The sequence below is a fragment of the Ursus maritimus genome, unplaced genomic scaffold (assembly GCF_017311325.1).
Source record: "Ursus maritimus isolate PB19 unplaced genomic scaffold, ASM1731132v1 scaffold_34, whole genome shotgun sequence".
Taxonomy (NCBI): Eukaryota; Metazoa; Chordata; class Mammalia; order Carnivora; family Ursidae; genus Ursus; species Ursus maritimus.
The window spans coordinates 755,372-766,623 of record NW_024426008.1 but is presented as its reverse complement, the minus strand read 5'-3'; positions in this window follow the sequence as shown (position 1 = coordinate 766,623).

Below are 11,252 nucleotides of genomic sequence, written 5' to 3'. Positions count from 1 at the left end.
CCTGCCGCCTGGGTCACTGCTTCGGCTTTTCCCGCGTTACATTTCGCGCCTGGGCGGAACCAATCACCGCAAGGCCCCTGCCCGCTGGCCGCAGCGGCGAGTGACAGGTCGCGCGAGCCAATGGCCGGGCCCGGACTTCTTTCTAGCGGAGAGAGGCGGAGCCGAGCCTGCGCGCGGGTCCTTTCTGCCACGCCATTGGTCACTGTTCTATTTTTTTCTGCCTCGAGGGCCAACTGCGTTCGAAACTCCGGGGGAGCGCGCGACAACGGCACTCGCCTAGACACACCCGCCAGGAGCCCCGCCCCCGCCGTCCCTCTGCGCGGGTTGTCAGTGTCGGGGGCGAGGGCAGGGGCGGGAGGCGAGAGAGTTAATGATTGGAGGGACGTCGGCGAGGGGGCGAGGCCGGGGGCGGAGGGGGGGCGGTCGTTGGCCGGCGGGGGCGCGCGCCCTCTGGCCCCGCCTGTCAGCCCCGCCCTCCTGTGGCTGTTGGGCCGCGATTCCCGCGCGCCCGGAGTTTAAAGGGCCTGGGCCCCCGCAGCCCGCCCCGCTCCCGGCTCCCGCCACCCGTTCTGCGGGACTCAGGCCTTCCTATGGTACGTGTCTAGTAGACGCCCAAAGGTGCCTAGTCCCCTAACCGGCTCCGTCTGCCCAGCCGTTGGCTTCGCTGACCCTGTCCGCGCCCCCCAACTTCCTCCCCACCCCCGGCTGAGGTGGGCATCAGCCCTGGCCTTCGCCCTCCCAGGCCTCGGTTTCCCCTCTATAGATGGCGTAAAGAAGCGGTCTCCGAAGTCCGCATGTGCTGCTCACAGTGCGGAGGGGACACGAACGCAGGCATGTGTCTGCTCTCACACCCGAGACCGACACCCCGAGGATCCCTGCCCCCTTCTGGGGCTGTTTTCACGCCATCCCGGAGCCTGCCTTCATTCCGGCGTCTGGACGGGCAGGCGTGGAGCTCCGGGCGCCAGGAGTTTTCTGGTCATTCCAGACTCCTCTGTGGGCCCGCTCTCGCTCAGGGATTCCACCCCGCACCAGAGGGATGCTGGACGACCGGGTCAGTCTGACACCCACAGAGCGCCAGTCGGGGCTCAAGCACCACGCAGCAAAGGATGGGGCAAAACGGAATGTCCAGCCTCATATTCACTAGAATGTGAAAGAAGTGACTGTGTCTGTTTTGTTCTTTGATGCATTGCCTGACTCATGGTAAGCCTTCAATAAATATTTGTTGAATGAATGAATATCCAGTAGTTAGGGTTACAATTGGTAATTTAATTGGAATATGCCTATATAACAGATGGCTGAGTAGTGTGTGTGAGAGAGACACATACAAATACACAGCTATGGCTAAATTAATTGAGCCGCAACTGTTTAAACACAAATTTAACCTATATGAACAACTTCTAAGATACATTTCAAGTGATAAAAAAGAAAACATGGAATTGTATAATTCATGCAAAAAAAAGGTGGGGAAAGAATGTAAATTCTTGCTTTTAGATATACAAAATATCTGTAGCAAGGTACACAAGAAACTGATACACCAGTTGACTCCAAGAAGGGATATTATGTGACTAAGAAAAAGAAGTGAAAAGATTTCAAAAGATATATGTACCTCTTTGTATCTTTTGCACTTTGAACCAAGTGAAAGTATCTTTTCAATAAATAAAATTGTATATAGCTACCATTTCCTGGAGGCCTACTATAATAGCATATGTCTACTGATAAACATATACAATGATATGGATGGGTGATTTGCTTACATTCTACTACTCTCAACAATTCTGTGATGTAGATATTACTATTCCCATTTTACAGGTGAGGAAATTTGTCCAAGGTCACATAACTCAATAACTGAAATATAGAAGCCAGGTTTTCTGGCCTCTGAAAACTATACATCTTTGAGTCTGCTGAACAAAAGCAAGAAGGTACTGAAAAATGGGGCCCCCACATTTCTGAGAACTGTTTCTCACATTTAAAACCTTCAAATTTTAGGAGTTAAATCCAATTTGATATTTTAATAGTTGATGTGGAAAGCTGAAAGTTCATTTCTCATTCATTTAATTAAATTTTGCCTTTACAATTTAATGCCAAATGACTGTACCATGTACTTTTGGAAGGAAAATATAACACATCCATTTTATACTTGAAAAATAATAAAAAGGAAAAGTGATATATCCATCATAGACGCTCAAATTATGGGTTGAGTAAGAGCCTACAGGTGAAGCATCAACCAATAGTTACTGTTTAACATGCCCCAGCGAGCAAGCTAAATTATTCAGAACCAGGACACTGACTTTTCTGTTTCTAAAAACTACTCTTCATCAACAGTAACCTGGCAACTCCATTTGCTCTCTGCCACAAGAGAATGAGAGACATGCCAGGAATGTGTGAAGTGAACGGAGGGTAATTCCAGGAACAGAGCTGAGGTCATGCAAGATTTGCTTGTTTGGCTCCCTTTTCGTGCACCTAGGAAGCTGAGGTGTGTGAATCATATTCTTGATGTCTTTGTCCTGCCCCAGACATAGCCAACATTCCCAGTGTATATTAACTCTGAAGAACACAAACTCATTTCAGGATACTATATTATTACAGTAATCTTTCCAACTGTTAAAAATGTAGGCCTCCTCTGATAGAGATACTGTTTTTAAAAATTCATCTGAGTAAGTTTGAAAGATCTTATGGGCTTTATTCGGTGATTCATGAATCGGGCAGCATCCCATCTAACAGAAAGGAATTCTGAAGAGCTGTACAAAATGAAAGACTTTTATAGGTAGAAGGGGAAGTTATTAGCCAAAAGTGGATTATTTGCAACAAGGTCACCTCCTTGAGGGAACTGCAGGGGTCTATCAAGAGGGTTATCTCACTGGAGCTGACCAGGTAATTCTGGATTGACTGGTTTAAAATTCCCCTCCTAGGAGAGGTTGAAACTGGAATTAAGTCAGTTTGGTGACGTGGGGCTTGGCACCCATTTGGGGCCTGTGGTCTCTTAACAATAGCCCCGTTTTAATCAGGCTTTCAGCCTAACGGAGAGACGTGATCAAAATTTAAGGCATTAGTACCACTCCCAGCTACCACTCTGAGGTTCTTGCCATTTTTGCCAATCCTCTGTGGTAGTCATAGGTCATGATGTCGTTTTGCTGAATCACTGTGGTAGTCATGCCTCACAACTTCAGGTTCACATTGGTTAAGTTGGTCATTCTCTTTATTCCATTCATTTTCTGGAGATCCAGTCTCAGGGAGATTATTTGCTTGGTAATTTGCAGCTGTGAACACGCATTAACGCTTTTGAGAGAATATAGCACACAAGGAGACTACTCTGTTTATTATGAACAGGATAATTCCCAATATCTGGATTGCACCTCAAAGTCTCCAAGTCTCAATGTGTACCATGGTCTCCAAGGCCCAAATCAATCAAAATCAAATAAGTCAAAGAGGGGTGCCTGGGTGGCTCAGTCGGTTAAGCATCTGACTCGTGGTTTTGGCTCAGGTCCTGATCTCAGGGTTGTGAGATTAAGCCCCATATGGGGCTCTACACTCAGCTCAGAGTCCTCCTTCTGCCTCCCCCTCTGCCCCTCCACCTGCTCATGTGCTCTCGCTCTCTCAAAAAAAAAAAAAAAGTCAAAGGAAGATCCCATTGAAGGAGTCACTTTCTCAAGCCAGTTGGCCTGTTCAGTGATCTCATGCAGCTGAATCTCAGCTTCCCTGGAGTGTCACTTCAAGCGCAGCAAGCGGCATTTACCCACAGCACAGATACCTCCTCGTTTAGCTAAAAGATAATCAAGGGCTATCTTATTATCAACAACAACTTTGGGGGGAAAAAACAAATGAAACAAAAAACCTTGGCCAGAGAGTAAAGGGGTTTTATTGGGCAGCTATTGCTTTTACAGCGGATTCTGAAATATTTTTAAGACTTAAGGAGAGGTCCCTGATCATAGCCTCATTTGTACTCACTCCTAGCCGGGAAAGTAAGCGAAATCTTGCCAAAATAAGCAAATCCTGAATTGTGAATGCCACCTGGTAGGTCTTTTCTAACTTGACAATATAAATTTAAGGGAACTGACCAATGAGATGTCCCAGTTTGTGAACATTTAGAGGAAAAGTTAGACAACCTAAGACACATTGCACCCACCATGGAAGCATTCATAGACTCAAACCCACCACAGACAAAGACAAACCCTGTTAGGACCCAAACCATTCCCACCAAGGTGGGACTGTTAATGGAATCATTCATGGGAATTGTTGCATTTGCCCATTCAAGCCAAGGGGTCCATTATGTTTTCAGTGCATTTGAGAAGTAAATCTCCTAGCTTGAAATAAAAAGTTGTTCTGGGGGTGCCTGGGTGGCTCAGTTGGTTAAGCATCTGCCTTCAGCTCAGGTCATGATTTCTGGGTCCTGGGATCGAGCCCAGAGTCGGGTTCCCTGCTCAGTGGGGAGTCTGCCTCTCCCTCTGCACTCCCCTCCCCAGCTTGTGCTCTCTCTCTCTCTCACTCTCATACTCTCTTTCAAAGAAATAAAATCTTTTAAAAAAAAGTTGTTCTAAATTCATTGCCAAGATGGGTGCTGATGGTGAGATCTTTTCACAAGGGCACATCTGATTTAGATAATCATAAGAACATGGGGGTGCAAATGTACTATGATTTACAAAGATATTTGTGTCTAACTGGGCAAGTACAGGGGTGCCTGGGTGGCTCAGTCAGTTAAGCATCCAGCTCTTGATTTCAGCTCAGGTCACAATTTCAGGATCGTGAGATCAAGCCCTAGTTGGGCTCCATGCATGGAGCCTGCTTAAGATTCTCTCTCTCCCTTGCCCTCTGCCCCTGCCCCTCCTCTCTATCTCTCTTTCTCTGTCTCTCTAAAAAAAACAAATAAAAATAATTGGGCAAGTACACTTATAATCAGAGAAAGGTAAAAACAAGGTACTAGATATTCTAGCTATAGAAGTCAGACTCTGTAAGTGATTGTAGTTTATGGTAAGGTTGGGAATAGATGAAAAATTGGTCACAGGAAGGACCAAGGCATCTTTAGTATCATGGACTGATGGGAGTTTTTGATGACAAATCCAGCAGTCAGGTTGCTCCCATTAGCAATGGCCTGATACATATGGTAGTGTTATCTTTCCAGGCCAGTGCCAGAGTAAAGGGAAAAAAATAAGAAAAGGTTTAATTTCAGGTAAAGTATGAAATCTTCACCCAGGGTCTTAGATGGAAGCAGTCTACCTCAGCATCAGCTATTTCTCTTCTTAGTCAATTTGATTTGGAGGGTCTCCAGTGTTTGCACGGAACCTGAGGTCAGGTGGAGCCTTCTTTAGTTGTGAAATATGATCAAGAGTTCTTGGTAGGGTCTTTTCCATGAGTCTCATAATAACTGTAAATGACAAAAGACTTAAAAATGACCATGATTAAGGGTTTGATGAGAGTTCATGATAATGGAACTGACAAGGAAATTTGGTTATTTCTGTAATATGCCATATATATTGATATATGTGGTATGTATGTAGCTGACAACATTATATCGGGACACACTAGATTTCTAGGGATTTTGTACAATTTCCAGAACACTTACAACGTATACCTACACAAATACAACATAAAGAAGGCTTAGTATTACTTCTTACCTGACAATGCTTCCCATGTATTTTAACATATCAGATAAGCCTAATTGGTCTAACATCTGTCTTTTCATCAGAAGAGCGAACACATTTTTTTGAGATGTCCCAGTGACTCTCGAGAAAATCCCAAAGTTTCATTCAAGGTCAAAAAAACTTCATTTAGAGTTTGAACTTGGGGAAGTTTATCAAAAATATCAAAAAGGTTTTAAAACTCTCAATTAGATATGATGGTAGGTCACTGTTGAACAATACTTAGTTACCCATTTAACCAAAGTGACAACAGAAGATGTTAAAGAAAAATTGGGCTTACTTAAATCTCAAAGACCTGATGATAGGGATAACATGAACACAGTAAATTATTTTGGTAAGGCACCAAAGGTGTCTTTGCTGTCCAGGCAGATCACTTTAAATGTAAAGAGAAACCTTTCACAATGCTTTATCAAGAGCGGCCTAATAGTCCAAGAAAACTTTGCTCTTCTAACGTTAAGGCCGCCAAATTCTAATTTTGTACCAGTTTACATCTGATATTAAAATTCATTCATTTTTTAAAAAAAATTAAATTCGTTCCAACTTTACCCAATTGACCACAAATAAAATTTCATTCCAAAGATTCCTTTTCCACAAACCTTCTACAACTTTTCAAATATCCCTTCAGATTTTCTCTTATTTTTTTTTCTTTTTCATTATGGAATAATGAATCATTTTACTTTCCTTACCTACCTTTTATAAATAGTTGTTTCCTTTTACCCTTATTATTTCTAACTAGCTTAATTACATGTATTGATTAGAGTTCTCTCTCAACTCTTAGTTGGGGTACCTGGCTGGCTCAGTCAGTAGAGCATGCAACTCTTGATCTCAGGGTTATAAGTTCGATTCCTATGTTGGGGGTAGAGATTATTTTTTAAAAATAAAAATTAAAAAATCTTAAAAGAATTTTCAACCACTACAATCCTTAATTCCTAGTAAAAACTAAGAAGTAAGCAATTGTGTACTGTCCTTACATTAGCATTCTAATGGTGGATCGGCAAATTTATAAATTTATAAATAAATTTTACAATTTCTAGAAGGATATTCTTCCTCAGAGTAATATTTCCAATGTGGCACAAAACATGTTTACTAATAGACCCAAATACCTTTACTTCTTTTGCAAAAGGAAACCAAAAATGGATACAACTATGTTCTTTGATTAATATTTCAGTATTTTATTTTATCTGAAAATGATTTGGATATTTAAGGAATATTAATCATTTAGCTTATTTCAGGATAACTTTAAGGTTTCAAGTAACCAAAACAATTTTGGAAACTATTTAAGTAGACATACCATAAAACATCATTATTGCTGAAGAGTTCATCTGGAAACACTTATCCCACTACTCTATTTAAATCCTTTTTTCTTAACAATTATGTTTAGACCACCCATGAAAAGTTAAGTCAGCCATCACCCCAAGCTATTTTTCTTGCTGACAAATTTTTAAAGAGACAACATGAACTTAATTGGCCTTTACTAAACCTAGGTAGAGTAAAAGTATTATGTTTAAAGCTGATTACTCTAAAGACATGCCTGTTTTAATTAAACCAGCAAACTTAAAACTATTTTTATTTACTAATACTTAAACCTAGATTACACAAAGTTGAAAAACATTTGGGTTACTTTCTCTATTTCTCAGAGTTTGGGGAATCCTTAATTTTCTTTAAGCCAATTAAATAGAGTTCTTTAGCAAATTAATTTTGGCTATACCATCTGTAGGTAGAAAAATACCGCACATCTACAACACATGAATATATATATATATATATATATATACACACACACACACATACGGACACAAACTGGGACTTTTCAAGTAGCTGCCATTCTAAAAATTTTAGCCATGAATCAGATACAATAATACAAAACTTACTAATTATAAAAGAAGTTGGATCCAAATTGTTTTTGGCAGATGGAGTAAGTTAACGTTACCTGCTCAGATGGCTAAAGCTTTTTACTATTAATTGTGCAGAAGACCCTTAAGATTTTTTATTTGCCTAAGTTTCAAATAACATTCCCAACCCCCTTTGTTTTTCTTCTGATAAGAATTACCTCTTTAAAGTTTGTATTTCAAAGAGATGACCCAGAAATGGTCCTGAAGAAGAAGCCCAGGTAGAACATTTACAATTCAAAACAACTGGGAAAGAAAGCAAGTTCCTCTAAGAAGGACTTTTGTTTCCTAAGGCCAGAAATTTTACAATACTTACAAGTTTGTTTGTTATTGGTGGGGTTTTTCTTTGTTTTGTTCTTTTGTTTTGTTTTGTTTTTAGATAAATAGGGAAGTTTTGGGATTGGTAAAAAGGATAGGTAGAATTTGAACGGTTCCTGGAGCTGCATTTGTAGTTTTACATAGATTTTTAAAAATAAAAATACTAGTTTTTAATTCCTCAAGAGATTGGGTTACAATTTAAATTATGTTATAGGTTGATCTACCCATCCAACTGCATTATCCTCACTTTACGTCTTTATATCATTGAGAAGATTTTTTTTTTTAAGATTTTATTTATTTATTTTACAGAGAGAGAGACAGCCAGCGAGAGAGGGAACACAAGCAGGGGGAGTGGGAGAGGAAGAAGCAGGTTCCCAGAAGAGGAGCCTGATGTGGGGCTCGATCCCAGGACGCCGGGATCACGCCCTGAGCCAAAGGCAGACGCTTAACGACTGCGCCACCCAGGCGCCCCACATTGAAAGATTTTTATCTCAGATGGGAATGAAAAGGATTCGTGGATTTTGTGTTCTAGACTTAGAGCTGTGTGTCTGTGGAATGTTTTAATAAATCCTTTCACAAAAGCTTCAGAAGTTCTTTTGTTTTCTCTTCTTTCCCTCTGTGTACATTTAGCCTAGTGAAGGCCAAAAAGAAAGGGTCCTATCAGTCTCTTCCAATTCAGGTGATTTCTTTTTTTTTTTTTTAATTTATTCGACAGAGATAGAGACAGCCAGCGAGAGAGGGAACACAAGCAGGGGGAGTGGGAGAGGAAGAAGCAGGCTCATAGTGGAGGAGCCTGATGTGGGACTCGATCCCATAACGCTGGGATCACGCCCTGAGCCGAAGGCAGACGCTTAACCGCTGTGCCACCCAGGCACCCCAGTTCCGGCGATTTCTGGCCACAAATCTACTTTGAAAAAAATCCTTTCAACTATCTTGTCAGTTTCCAGTTGGGACAAGCAGTAAAGGAAGGCACAATGTAAAAATGTATTTTCCTCTCTTCTGGGCACTGCAGACAGAGATTCAGGAGAGCTGACTCTGGTAAGTATGTTTTTGTTTTCATTTAAATTCCAATTAGTTAATATACAGTGTCATATGAGTTTCAGGTGTACAATATAGTGATTCAGCACTTCTGTACATCACCTGGTGCCCATCACAACACGTGCCCTCCTTCATCCCCATCACCTGTTTTGCCCATCCTCACACCTACCTTTCCTATACTAACCATCAGTTTGTGCTCTATAGTTAAGAGTCTGTTTCTTGGTTTGCCTCTCTCTCTTTCTTTTTTCCCCCTTTGCTCATTTGTTTTGTTTCTTAAATCCCAAATGAGTGAAATCAGATGGCATTTGTTTTTCTTTAACTTATTTTGCTTGGCATCATACTCTCTAGCTCCATTCATGTCATTGCAAATGGCAAGATTTCACACATATATATAATTTATTTGAAAGAGAGAGAGTGGGGGGGCAGAGGGATAGGGAAAAGCAGACTTGTGGCAAAGCAGGGAGCCCGAGGCAGGGCTCAACACCAGAACCCTGGGATCATTAACTGAGCTGAAGGCAGATGTTCAACTGACTGAGCCACCCAGGTGCCCCCAAGTCATTCTTTTTTATGGCTGATTAATATTTTGTTATATATATATTTATTTGCCACATCTTCTTTATCCATTCATCAATTGATGAACACTTGCTCTGTTACCATATTTTGGCTATTATAAACAATGCAGCTATAAACATCAGGGTATGTGTATCCCTTTGAATTGGTATTTTTGTATTCTTTGGGTAAATACCTAATAGTGAAATTGCCAAATCATAGGATAGTTGTATTTTTAACTTTTTGAGAAAACTCCATACTATTTTTCAGAGTGGCTGCACCAGTTTGCCTTCCCACCAACAGTGCAAGAAAGTTGCCCTTTCTCCTCATCCTCACTAACATCTGTTCTTTCTTGTGTTTTTTAGTTTAGCCATTCCGACTGGTGTGAGTGGTATCTCACTGTGGTTCTGACTCGCATGTCCCTGATGCTGAGTGATGGTGAGCATCTTTTCGTGTGTCTATTTGCCGTCCCTACATCTTTTTGTTTCCCTTGCCTCAGGAGACATATCTAGAAAGATGTAGCTATGGCCAATATCAGAGAAATTACTGCCTGTGCTTTCTTCTAGGGTTTTTATGGTCTCACATTTAGGTCTTTAATCCACTTTTAGTTTATTTTTGTGTATGGTGAAAAAGAAAGGCTCGGTTTCATTGCTTTGCATGTTGCTGTCCAGTTTTCCCAACACCATCTGTTGAAGAGACAGTCTTTTTCCCTTTTTTTTTTTTAAGATTTTATTTTATTTATTTGACAGAGAAAGACTGCCAGCGAGAGAGGGAGTGGGAGAGGAAGAAGCAGGCTCCCAGTGGAGCAGGGAGCCTGACGCAGGGCTCAATCTCAGGACCCTAGGATCACACCCTGGGCCAAAGGCAGACGCTTAACAACTGAGCCACCCACGTGCCCTGACAGTCTTTTTCCTATTGGATACTCATTCCTGCCTTGCTGAAGATCAGTTGATCATATAATTGTGGGTTCATTTCTGAGTTTTCTATTCTGTACCATTGATATATGTGTCTATTTTTGTGCCAGTACCATACTGTTTTGATTACTACAGCTTTGTAATATAACTTGAAGACTAGAATTATAATACTTCCAGCTTTGCTTTTCTTTTTCAAGATTGCTTTGGCTATTTGGGGTCTTTTGTGGTTCCATACAAATTTTAGTATTATTTGTTCCAGCACTGTGAAAAATGCTATTGGTATTTTGATTGGGATTGCATTGAATGTGTAGATTTCTTTGTGTAGAACAATATTTGTTCTTCCAACCCATAAGCATGGAATGTCTTTCCATTGTTTTTGTGTCATCTTCAACTTCTTTCATCAGTGAAAGAGGTCTTTCATCTCTTTGGTTAGGTTTATTTAGGTTTATTCCTGGGTATCTTATTGGTTTTGGTGCAATATAAATGGGATTGATTCCTTAATTTCTCTCTTTGCTGCTTCATTATTGGTGTATAGGAATGCAACAGATTTCTGTACATTGATTTTGTGTCCTGTAACTTTACTGAATTCACTTATCAGTTCTAACAGTTTTTAGTAGAGTCTTTCAGGTCTTCTACATATAGTGTCATGTCATCTGTAAATAGTGAAAGTTTTACTTTTTCCTTGCCAATTTGGATGCCTTTAGTTTCTTTTTGCTGTCTGATTGCTGTGGCTAGGACTTCTAGCACTGCGTTAAATAATAGTGGTGAGAGTGAACATCCCTGTTTTGTTCCTGACTGTGAGGGAAAGCTTTCAGTTTTTCCCCATTTAGGATGATGTTCACTGTGGGTTTTTCATATATGGCCTTTATTTTATTGAGGTACGTTCCCTCTAAACCTACTTTGTTGAGGGT